Genomic DNA, 12,540 nt, shown 5'->3' with positions numbered 1-12,540 from the left:
AACAATCAAAGGTTCACCATTCTCGATAGGAATTCGGATTGCGTTAAGATCACAAAGAATGTGAGATTTCGTTTTGACTAACCAATTCATACCGATTATTACATCAAAGCTTCCTAGTTCCATGGGTATCAAGTCAATTTCAAATTCCCTACCCAAAATGTTTAACGTACACCCCCGGTAATATGTGTCGGCACTTAATAGTTTTCCGTTAGCCACTTCAATGGTATAAGTGGTATCTAATGGAAGAGGTGGAGTGCTAAAAGAATGAGTCAAAGTCTTGGATACAAAGCATTTATCGGCACCCGAATCGAATAAGCAAGAGACATAAGAATTGTTGAGAAGAAACGTACCCGTGACTAGTTCAGTGTCATCCCGGGCTTCCTCGGTGTTTATGTTGAAAGCTCGACCGCGCGTATTATGGTTATCTTTCTTCTTCGGGCATGCATTTCTATAATGGCCCGTTTGGCCACATTCATAACAAGTGCCCGTCTTTGGTGCATTGGGCCATTTTCGAGCGACGGGAGTGGCACTTTTACAATCGTTGGCCTTATGACCAATTCCTTGGCACCGGTGGCAAATTAACTTACTACATTCGCCAAAGTGATGTTTGTTGCATTTGTTGCAAAGAGGTAGGTTCCCGGCATAACCTTTCTTGCCGTCGGAGGTGTAAGGCTTCTTAGCAAAGTTGTTGTTGTTGTTGTTGTTGTGGTTGTTATTATTATTGTTGTTGGATGAGTGACCGGCCATGGCCGCATCTACGGCGGTAGCTATCATCCGTTCGAGAGCTTGTTCGGGAGTTTCATTGCGGCGTACACGACGAGGAGCCATTGTTCCTTCAAGACACAAGAATATCATTGATTAGTATTCTCAATAATACTAACCGTGATATAGAATAAAGATAAAGAGAAGTTTTTTTTTTTTTTTTTTTTTTTTTTTTTTTTTTTTTTTTCGACTCGCCTTAAATTCTTTATGTCATAATGTCGGAACGTTCATACGAGTCACCGTAATATAATCCCGGAAATTATATTACCCTAATTCATATGTGCATTCGACATCATTTCATATAGTCAAGGTGGCGTGTCAATCAAATTAAACAACGTGAGATTAAACTGAACTAAGAGTAGATATGAGTAGAAACGTTCGAGTATAAATGCACAAGTAGTCAAGTAATTCCTACTTCAAGTCTATATGCCGGTTGTAGTCTAGACTCACCAATGTACCCTATGACTCGGGGTTGACACTAATGAACTCTAAATCCCTACAACCTACGCTCTGATACCATCTGTAGCGACCCGACCAAATCGTCATTGACGGCGCCGTCTACTTAGGTCCCGTTACGTGGTCATAAGTCTTTAAGACAAAGTTTGACCAAAATATGTCGCCTTCATTTCAAAATAAAGATTGTTCCCAAAGTTTACAAGAATTGTTCAACCAATAGTTAAGTTACAACGTTATAATACGAATGAAATCTAGGCGACACGGTTTAAAGTAAAGTCAAAAGACGCTCCATGAAATGCACATATACTCGACATCCAATGCAAGTATCAAATAATGAGCGGAAGCATGTATCATGTATCGTTCAAGGACCTGAGAAAAACATAGAAATCTGTCAACGAAAACGTTGGTGAAATCATAGGTTTAAGTAAGTAAGTACAAGTGAACCACAAGATTTGCATCAATGAAATAATAGTAATACATTCCAAAAGTTTGTTTCACGAGCACCCAATTATCAATGCTTAACGTTTCCTTCCATTGAACCCCATCACTTAGTGCTAGAACATACACTGTTTCTCGAAAATATATTTCATTCGTAAACGGTAGCGAACCGTTTGAATGAGGGTTTGTCAAACCCATATGGATCCATACAACATAAGTTCTCGCTTACACCCGGCAAGTGTAACTAATGATAATCGAATTGAGGATTTTGTTCTAAACTCGTATGTAGAATGTTTGTTTTCCTGTACTTGTGTTCACTTAGTTCAAAAGAATCGTTTATGTTTTCTCATCCCAAATATAAGTTCAAAAAGGGTAAAAGTGGGACTATGATCTCACCTTGAGTGCACGAGTAGTAAAGTACTTCAACAAGTAAACGTGTGCAAAGAACAATGCTAGTCTTGACCTAAACAATAGGTTGTATCAATAACGGTAAACACGATAGGTCAAAGATGTTCAATTAGTCCTATGGCTCGTTACGACTCGATTATTTAGCATGTGAAATCAAATTGCCAAGTTTCATGCAAGATACAAGTATATAAATAAGTTAGGAAGGTTGCATAATCATTTGGTTAAGTTTGACAAAAAGTCAAACTTTGGTCGGTCAAAGTCAACGAAAGTCAACACGTTCGGGTCGGGTTCCGAACTATTTTTCTAATCTTAGAAATCATATATGAGCATGTTGGCCAAGTTACATGTTAATCGGAGGTGCGTAGCATGCCAAACATTATTCGAAAATTGACCAAATTGGACAGACCCAATCGGCGCGCCGCGCGGGGGGTATGGCGCGCCGCGCCACCCTGCTGCTTCAGCTATTTTTCTGCTTTTTAAAGGTGCACGAACCAAAACCAATTCTAACACAATTCTTGACCCGCAAACGCTTGTAACGCCTATCATACATCGTTGGAAAGGTATTTTGACAAGGAATGCAACTAAACACAATTCATCAACCAAACTTCCACTTACAACAACCAAAAACCGTAATTAAACGTTCATAATCAAAGTTCAAGTTCCAAAAACGCATTTTATGATTCGGGCAACCAATTTACATGAATGATATGCCGTTTCGAAGGTAATCAAGCATACAATACAACTAATCATTAACAATTAACATTCCATGGCATTCAAGCATCCAAAAATTCATTTCAAGAACTAGCAAACCCTAGTCAAGCAACACCAAAATCAATAATCACGTTTTTGAAGTTTCTTTGATCAATCTATATATCAACATGAAGCTAATGATGCTAGTAACACTTTTAAAACATCAACTTTCAACATCTAACAACATATGATCATCCAAAATTCAAGAACAACACACCAAAATTCAAGTTCATGCTAGTTACACTAAAACAACGAGATCGAGCATATAAATCATATATTCATGTTAGACTTGAGCCATAGACACTAATTAACACTTTTATAAGTTAAAAACATCAAGAACACAAAATCTAGTGATTTTAGAAAGTTACCCAAATGAGATGAAGTTGGTACCAAAATGAAGAGGATGAAGAGAGGATCACGAATATGTAATTTATTTGGTTGCTAGCTCCCTAATCCGGATTTAGATGATGAATGAATGAGAAAGGAAATTGGGTGTGTGTGTTCTTGCTAGAGAGAAAGAGAGAGAGATGAAGATGAAATGAATGGGTGAAAGGGGTTTGACCCTTTGACCTAGTCAAGGGTTTGATCCCTTGTCAAGTTTAGTCCCTCAACTTTCGCTCGGGTGCGGGAATTACCTAAACGAGATAATTTAAAACGCGTATCAACGGGAGATGTTATAAACATATAACGGATTTTATATTAGTATAACGGAAAAATAAATGGAAAAAGGCGGGATGTTACAAGATGTACAGAAATAAATAGATATATATTATCTTGAATCAATCCACGACCCAGTGTATACACGTCTCAGGCTATATCACAACTCAAAGTATATATATTTTTGGAATCAACCTCAACCCTGTATAGCTAACTCCAACATTACTGCATATAGAGTGTCTATGGTTGTTCCAAATAATATATATACATGGGTCGGTATGATATGTCAAAACATTTGCATACGTGTCTATGGTATCCCAAGATTACATAATATATTAGAATACATGTATAATACAATATAAGTTAGCTAGGATATGATTAATATAGATTTGTTACCAATTTTCCCGTAGCTACAACAATCAAAAAATATCCAATCTTGTTTTACCCATAACTTCTTCGTTTTAAATCCGATTTGAGTGAATCAAATTGCTATGGTTTCATATTGAACTCTATTTTATGAATCTAAACAGAAAAAGTATAGGTTTATAGTCGGAAATATAAGTTACAAGTCATTTTTGTAAGAGGTAGTCATTTCAGTCAAAAGAACGACGTCTTGATGACCATTTTGAAAAACATATTTCCACTTTGAGTTTAACCATGATTTTTGGATATAGTTTCATGTTCATAAGAAAATCATTTTCCCAGAAGAACAACTTTTAAATCAAAGTTTATCATAGTTTTTAATTATCAAACCCAAAACAGCCCGCGGTGTTACTACGACGGCGTATGTCCGGTTTTACGGTGTTTTTCGTGTTTTCAGGTTTTAAATCATTAAGTTAGCATATCATATAGATATAGAACATGTGTTTAGTTGATTTTAAAAGTCAAGTTAGAAGGATTAACTTTTATTTGCGAACAAGTTTAGAATTAACTAAACTATGTTCTAGTGATTACATGGCCCCTAATTAGGGTTCTTAAATAATAATTATTATTATTATTATTTATTAAAACCCTAATTAGGGTTGTTTATTTAATTAATTAGTTTAGTTTTATTATTTATTTTGTATATTTAGTTTAATTAGTTTTAATAAATTATAAAATTAATAGTTTTATAAAATAAATAATATAAAAATAATATTTTTATAAAAATTGTACTTTTTACAACTTTAAGTTTATTTTTTATATTTTGTATCTTTTTATTCGTTTTAGCGTATTTTTGTATTTTTCGCTCGTATTTAGTTTTAAGATATAGTTTTTGCCATAATTATTTTTACTTTTAGATTTTTAGGCTTTGCCGTAAAATTCCTTAAGTGCTTTTTCTTTAGACTAAGATTTATGTGCTTTAGAACTTTGCGACGCCGTTTTTAATATTTAAGTACTTTTTAAGTTATTGCCGTTTTGGGATATAATATTTCTCTAAGCTTTAATATCTTTAGACGTAAATTTTAATTCTTAGTTTTTAGTTCCTTTTTATGTTTCGACGCGCTACGTTCTTTTTATTTTTCGACCTTTTATTTTTCGACGTTTTTCGATGCGCTCTTTTTCTTTTTTATTTCTCGACGCTCTAGTTTGTAGGACTTAGATTTTTTCTATTTCTTATCTAAAATTTCTTTAAATTTAAACAAAAAATTATTTTAAGTGGTTAAATTGATAGACATCAAAATTTTCTGGTTCGTAGTAATAGTTGGATTTGTACGTGGACCGGGTTATTGGAGCCAAACAGTACTCAATTATATTGAGACCAAACGAATCCTGCCCCTCTGCTGCATCTTTTGGCTATTTGAAACGTGGGCAAAATCAGAAAAGTCTATTAATTGAATAACTTATATAATTTTTCTTTCTTTTTAAAAACTAATAGGATATTCAGTGAATGCACCGAGCAAAACGTTCACCACCTTTTGTACGTTCACCACCTGTAACCAGATCAAGACATCTAGCAAATATTGTTGCCGTTGATTTTTCTTTAAAATCGTCTTCCAGTCAACCAAGTACTCCAATTCAAATTTCCGATAATCCATTTTTTGAACCCGACCTCACAATTGAGAATCCAGAGAATATTCAGGGACAATTCATAGATCCTGAACCACTAATCTTTCCTCCGGAACCACCAATCATTCAAACAGAGATTGTAGAGGAACCAACCATTAAATCAGAATCCTTTAGTGATTCAGATTCAACAAATTCAATTATGGAGAATCTGGAACCTCTAAGTATGGAAGACCGAATGAGAGCTAAACGCACTGGCCAAGATCACGCAATTACTCAACCTGACATTAATGCGCCAGATTATGAAATCAAAGGACAAATTCTACACATGGTGACTAATCAATGCTAATTTAGTGGTGCACCGAAGGAAGATCCAAATGAACATCTTCGTACCTTTAATAGGATCTGTACACTATTTAAAATAAGAGAAGTTGAGGATGAACAGATATATCTCATGTTATTTCCCTAGACTTTAAAGGGAGAAGCCAAAGATTGGTTAGAATCGTTACCTGAAGGGGCGATTGATACATGGGACGTTTTAGTTGAAAAATTTCTTAAACAATTCTTTCCGGCATCTAAAGCCGTAAGACTTCAAGGAGAAATTGTTACGTTTACGCAAAAATCAAATGAAACTTTATATGAGGCGTGGACAAGATTTGGAAAGTTATTGAGAGGATGTCCGCAACATGGTTTAGACACTTGTCAAATAGTACAAATATTCTACCAAGGATGCGACATCACTACAAGAAAAGACATAGATATAGCAGCTGGTGGTTCCATTATGAAGAAAACAGCAACTGATGCTTACAAAATTATTGATAACACTGCTTCCCACTCACATGAGTGGCACCAAGAAAAAGATATCGTTAGATCATCTAAAGCAGCTAGAGCCGATTCTAGCCATGACTTAGATTCCATTTCCGCAAAGATAGATGATGTCGAGAGACGAATGGAAAAGATGACTAAGGATATTCACTCAATAAGAATTAGTTGTGAGCAGTGTGGAGGACCACATTTAACAAAAGATTGTCTCAGTATTGAACTAACAATGGAACAAAGAGAGAATGTTTCATACATAAACCAAAGGCCTGGAAATAATTATCAGAATAATTATCAACAGCCAAGACCAATCTACAATCAAAACCAGAATTATAACCGAAATGTTCCATACAACTGTAACATCCCGCCTTTTTCCGTTTACTTTTCCGTTTAACTATTTAAATTCCGTTATATGTTTTTGACATCCCTCGTTAATACGCGTTTTAAAAATATCTCGTTTAGGTAATTCACGCACCCGCAACCGAACTCGAGGGGCTAGTTTCGCCAAAGTGCCAAAGAGGTGACTAGCATTTGACTAGTCAACCCACCTCCTCTTTCTTTTCCTTTTCATTTCCCTTTTCTTTCTATACTTTCCATTTTTCTCTCAAATCTTCAAACAAAGAATCATCATCTAAATCCAAGCTAGCGGGTGTCTTGCAAAACAAATTACATATTTGGAATCCTTGCAACTTCCTCTTCAATTCCATACCGATTTCATTACGTTTGGGTAACTTTCTAAAATCACTAGATTTTGTGTTCTTGATGTCTTTAACTTATAAAGTTGTTAATTAGTGTCTATGGCTCAAGTCTAACATGAATATATGATTTATATGTTCGATTTTGTTATTTGAAGTAACTAGCTTGAGTATGAACTTTGGTGTGCTTGATTTGGTGATTTGGTTGTTTGAATGTTGTTAAATGTTATAAATGCATGTATTAAATGTGTTTCTAGTACCACTAGCTTCAATTTGATGTGTAGGTTGCTTGAGAAAACTCCATAAACTTGATTAGTGATTTTGGTGAATTTGGGTTAAGGTTTGATAAGCTTAAAATGAATATTTGATGCATTGAATGCCATGAATTATTGTTAGTAAGTAGTTAGTTGTATTGTATGCTTGATTACCTACAAAACGGCGTATTTTATGTATGCATTAAATGCCCGAATCATAAATGTGCACTTGTAAGATTTGAAGCATTAAATGTGGGCATTGATTGATCTTTTGATTTGAAAAGTCGGTTATTGCAAATAAGGTTTTGGTTGGTAAAATGTATTTAGTTGTGTTCCTTGTCAAATTACCTTTCCAACGATATAAGATGCGTGTCATAAGTGTTTGCGGTTTGTGTTTTGTGTTTGATCGAAGTTCGGAAAAAGACTTGAACAATTGAAACTGACCAGGTACCAGCATCAGTTAAATGCGGCGGCGCGGCAGCCTTGGGTCGCGGCGCGACATATAACGTGACCAGGTTTTGACCTACTTGGTCAAAATACGAAAAATGTTTGGCACGCTATGGACCTCCGATTCACATGAGACTTGTTCTAACATGCTTATATATGAATAAAAACCTCAGAAAAATAGTTCGGGACCCGACCCGAACGTGTTGACTTTTTCGTTGACTTTGACCGACCAAAGTTTGACTTTTTGTCAAACTTAACCAAATGATTATGCAACCTTCCTAACTTCTTTCTATACTTGTATCTTGCATGAAACTTGACAAAATGATTCACATGCTACATAATCGAGTCGTAATGAGCCATAGGACTAATTGAACATCTTTGACCTATCGTGTTTACCGTTATTGATATGACCTATTTGTTTAGGTCAAGACTAGCATTGTCCTTTGCACACGTTACTTTGTGAAGTACTTTTCATACGTGCACTCAAGGTGAGATCATAGTCCCACTTTTACTCTTTTGAACTTACATTTGGGATGAGAAAACATAAACGTTTCTATTTACTAAGTGAACACAAGTACAGGAAAACAAACATTCTACATACGAGTTTGAACAAAAATCCTCAATTCGATTATCATTAGTTACACTTGCTGGGTGTAAGCGAGAACTTATGTTATATGGCCATATGGGTTTGACAAACCCTCATTCAAACGGTTCGCTACCGTTTATGAATGAAATATATTTTCGAGAAACAGTGTATGTTCTAACACTATTGTGATGGGGTTCTATGGAAGGAATGTTAAGCATTGATAATTGGGTGCTCGTGAAACAAACTTTTGGAATGTATTACTATTATATCAATGTTACAAATCTTGTGGTTCACTTGTACTTAATTACTTAAACCTATGATTTCACCAACGTTTTCGTTGACAGATTTCTATGTTTTTCTCAGGTCCTTGAACGTTTTGTGATACATGCTTCCGCTCATTACTTTTGATACTTTCTTGGATGTCGAGTATATACATGCATACATGGAGCATCTTTTGGCTACTTTTAAATCGTGTCGCATAGATTTCAATTGTACTTATAACTTTGTAACGTAACTTTTGGATGAACGATTCTTGTAAACCTGGGAACAAATCTTAACTTTTGAAATGAATGCGACATATTTTCGGTCAAACGTCATTTTAAAGACTTATGACCACGTAATGGGACCTAAGTAGCCGGCGTCGTCAATGACGATTTTGTCGGGTCACTACAGATGGTATCAGAGCCTTGGTTGTAGGGATTTAGAGTTCATTGGTGTCAACCCCGAGTCATAGCGTACATTAGTGAGTCTAGACTACAACCGACATATAGACTTGAAGTAGGAATTACTTGAATACTTGTGCATTATACTCGAACTCTTCTATCATATCTAATTCTTATTCAACCTTAATCTCACGTTACTTGATTTAATTGACGCGCCACCTTGACTATATGATATAGTGTCGAATGCACATATGAATTAGGGTAATATAATTTTCGGGATTATATTACGGTGACTCATATGAACATTCCGACATTATGACATAAAGAATTTAAGGCGAGTCAAGGAAAATTTCTCTCTATCCTTATTCCATATCATGGTTAGTATTATTAAGAATACTAATCAACGGTATTCTTGTGTTTTGAAGGAATAATGCCTCCTCGTCGTGTGCCACACCATGAGACACCCGAACAACCTACAACGAATGGTAGCCATCGCCGTAGAGGTGGCCATGGCCGATCACTCCACCAACAACAACAACAACAACAACAATCAAGGGGCCGGTAACTCAAGCGAAGGGTGCTCCTATAAAGCCTTCATGGGGTGCAAACCTCACACCTTTGATGGAACCGGGGGACCGGTTGCACTCACTCGATGGTTCGAACAAACAGAAGCCGTTTTTAGCATAAGCGGTTGTCGAGACCAAGATAAAGTCAAATATTTCACTCACACTTTCGCCGGTGTCGCCCTCACATGGTGGAACACCTATGTACAATCGGTGGGTACCGATGAAGCTCACGCCCTCTCTTGGGCTGACTTAAGGGAAAAGATGATCGTCTAATATTTCCCTCGTGAAGAAACCCGAAGGCTCGAACAAGAGCTAAGAACTTTGAAAGCTGTCGGAAACGATCTCAAGGCTTATAATCAACGATTTTCCGAACTAGCCTTGATGTGCCCAAACCTTGTGAACCCCGAAGCTTTAAGGGTTGAACTTTACATGGATGGTCTCCCAAAGAGCATCAAACACGGGGTAATGTCATCTAAACCCACTAATCATCAAGAAGCTTTGAACATGGCCCGCAAGTTGATAGAAACGGTGGACGAAATTGTAGTACAGGCACCTAAAGCCGAGGATAAGTTGGGTAACAAAAAAAGAAAGTGGGAAACCCCCCAATCAAGCAACAACAACTTTGCCAAGAAGCCTTACACCTCCGACGGCAAGAAGGGTTATGCCGGAAATCTACCTCTTTGCAACAAATGCAACAAACATCACTTTGACGAATGTGGTAAGCTAATTTGCTATCGGTGCCAAGGAATTGGTCATAAGGCCAATGAGTGTAAAAGTGTCGTCCCCATCGCTCGAAAGGGGCCCAATGCACCAAAAACGGGCACTTGTTACGAATGTGGCCAAACGGGCCATTATAGAAATGCATGCCCGAAGAAGAAAGATAACCCCAACACACGCGGCCGAGCTTTCAACATCAACACCGAGGAAGCCCGAGATGACAATGAATTAGTCACGGGTACGTTTCTTCTCAACAACACTTATGTTACTTGTTTATTCGATTCAGGTGCCGATAAGAGTTTTGTATCCAAGACTTTGACTCATTCTTTTAACACTCCACCACTTCCACTAGATACCACTTATACCATTGAAGTGGCCAACGGAAAACTATTAAGTGCCGACACATATTACCGGGAGTGTACGTTAAACATTTTGGGTAATGAGTTTGAAATTGACTTGATACCCATGGAACTAGGAAGCTTCGATGTAATAATCGGTATGAATTGGCTAGCCAAAACGAAATCTCACATCCTTTGTGATCTTAACGCAATCCGAATTCCTATCGAGAATGGTGAACCTTTGATCGTCTATGGCGATAAGAGTTGCACCGGACTCAACCTCGTTTCATGCATTAAAGTTAGAAAACTACTCCGTAAGGGTTGTTTTGCGATCCTTGCTCACGTTTAGAAAGTCGAGTCCGATGAGAAGCACATCGATGATGTGCCAATGTTTAGTGACTATTCCGATGTATTTCCCGACGAATTGCCGGGTCTTCCACCTCATCGATCGGTTGAATTCCAAATCGATCTTATTCCGGGAGCCGCACCCGTAGCACGTGCACCATATAGACTTGCTCCATCCGAAATGCAAGAATTGCAAAGTCAAATCCAAGAACTACTTGATCGTGGTTTTATCCAACCTAGCCATTCACCTTGGGGCGCTCCGATTTTGTTTGTTAAAAAGAAAGACGGATCCCTAAAAATGTGCATTGATTATCGTAAACTAAACAAATTGACGGTTAAGAACCGATATCCTCTTCCTCGCATCGATGACCTCTTTGATCAACTACAAGGGTCTTGTGTATATTCGAAAATCGATCTCCGCTCGGGTTATCATCAATTAAGGGTTAAGGGGGAAGATGTCTCCAAAACCGCTTTCCGAACTCGTTATGGTAGTTATGAATTCCTTGTCATGCCATTTGGTCTCACTAACGCACCGGCGGTGTTCATGGACCTTATGAACCGCGTGTGCAAGCCGTATCTTGACAAATTCGTTATCGTGTTCATCGGTGATATTTTGGTTTATTCTAAAAGCAAAGAAGAACACGAGGAACACCTCCGACTTGTGCTTGAACTTTTAAGACAAGAACGACTCTATGCCAAATTCTCCAAGTGTGAATTTTGGTTGAAGGAAGTTCAATTTCTTGGTCATGTTGTAAGTGACCAAGGTATTAAAGTCGATCCAACGAAAATCGAAGCCATTAGTAAATGGGAGACTCCTACTACTCCTACTACTCCTACTCACATTCGTCAATTCTTGGGTCTCGTCGGATACTATCATAGATTCATCAAAGATTTCTCTTTGGTCGCTCGTCCTCTAACCGCGTTAACTCATAAGGGAAGAAAATTCGTTTGGGCAACCGAACAAGAATCCGCATTTCAAATCTTGAAAACGAAGCTAACCACCGCTCCTATCTTGTCACTTCCCGAAGGCAACGATGATTTTGTTGTGTATTGCGACGCCTCGAAACATGGTTTTGGGTTTGTGTTGATGCAACGAACGAAAGTCATTTCTTATGCTTCTCGACAACTCAAAATTCATGAACGAAACTACACGACACATGATCTCGAACTCGGAGCCGTTATCTTTGCACTTAAAATGTGGAGACACTATCTTTATGGAACCAAGAGTACTATCTTTACCGATCACAAAAGTCTCCAACACATCTTCGATCAAAAGCAACTAAACACGAGACAACGAAGGTGGATTGAAACCTTAAATGATTACGATTGCGAGCTTCGTTACTATCCTGGAAGGGCAAATGTAGTAGCCGATGCCTCAAGTCGAAAAGAAAGAGCGGTGCCTCTTCGTGTTCGAGCCTTAAACATCACCATCCACACAAACCTTAATAGCCAAATTCGGGTAGCCCAAGATGAAGCTCTCAAGGATGAAAACGTTTCACGCGAGCTCTTGAACATTCTCGTCTCTCGATTCGAAACTAAGGAAACCGGACTCCGATATTTCACCGGAAGGATTTGGGTGCCTAGTTATGGGGACCTACGAAGTCTTATTTTAGATGAAGCCCATAAGTCACGATACTCGATTCACCCCGGTGCC

Source organism: Rutidosis leptorrhynchoides, chromosome 6 (genome assembly GCF_046630445.1).
Source record: "Rutidosis leptorrhynchoides isolate AG116_Rl617_1_P2 chromosome 6, CSIRO_AGI_Rlap_v1, whole genome shotgun sequence".
In the NCBI taxonomy this organism is placed as follows: Eukaryota; Viridiplantae; Streptophyta; class Magnoliopsida; order Asterales; family Asteraceae; genus Rutidosis; species Rutidosis leptorrhynchoides.
This window is presented reverse-complemented; position numbering follows the sequence as displayed.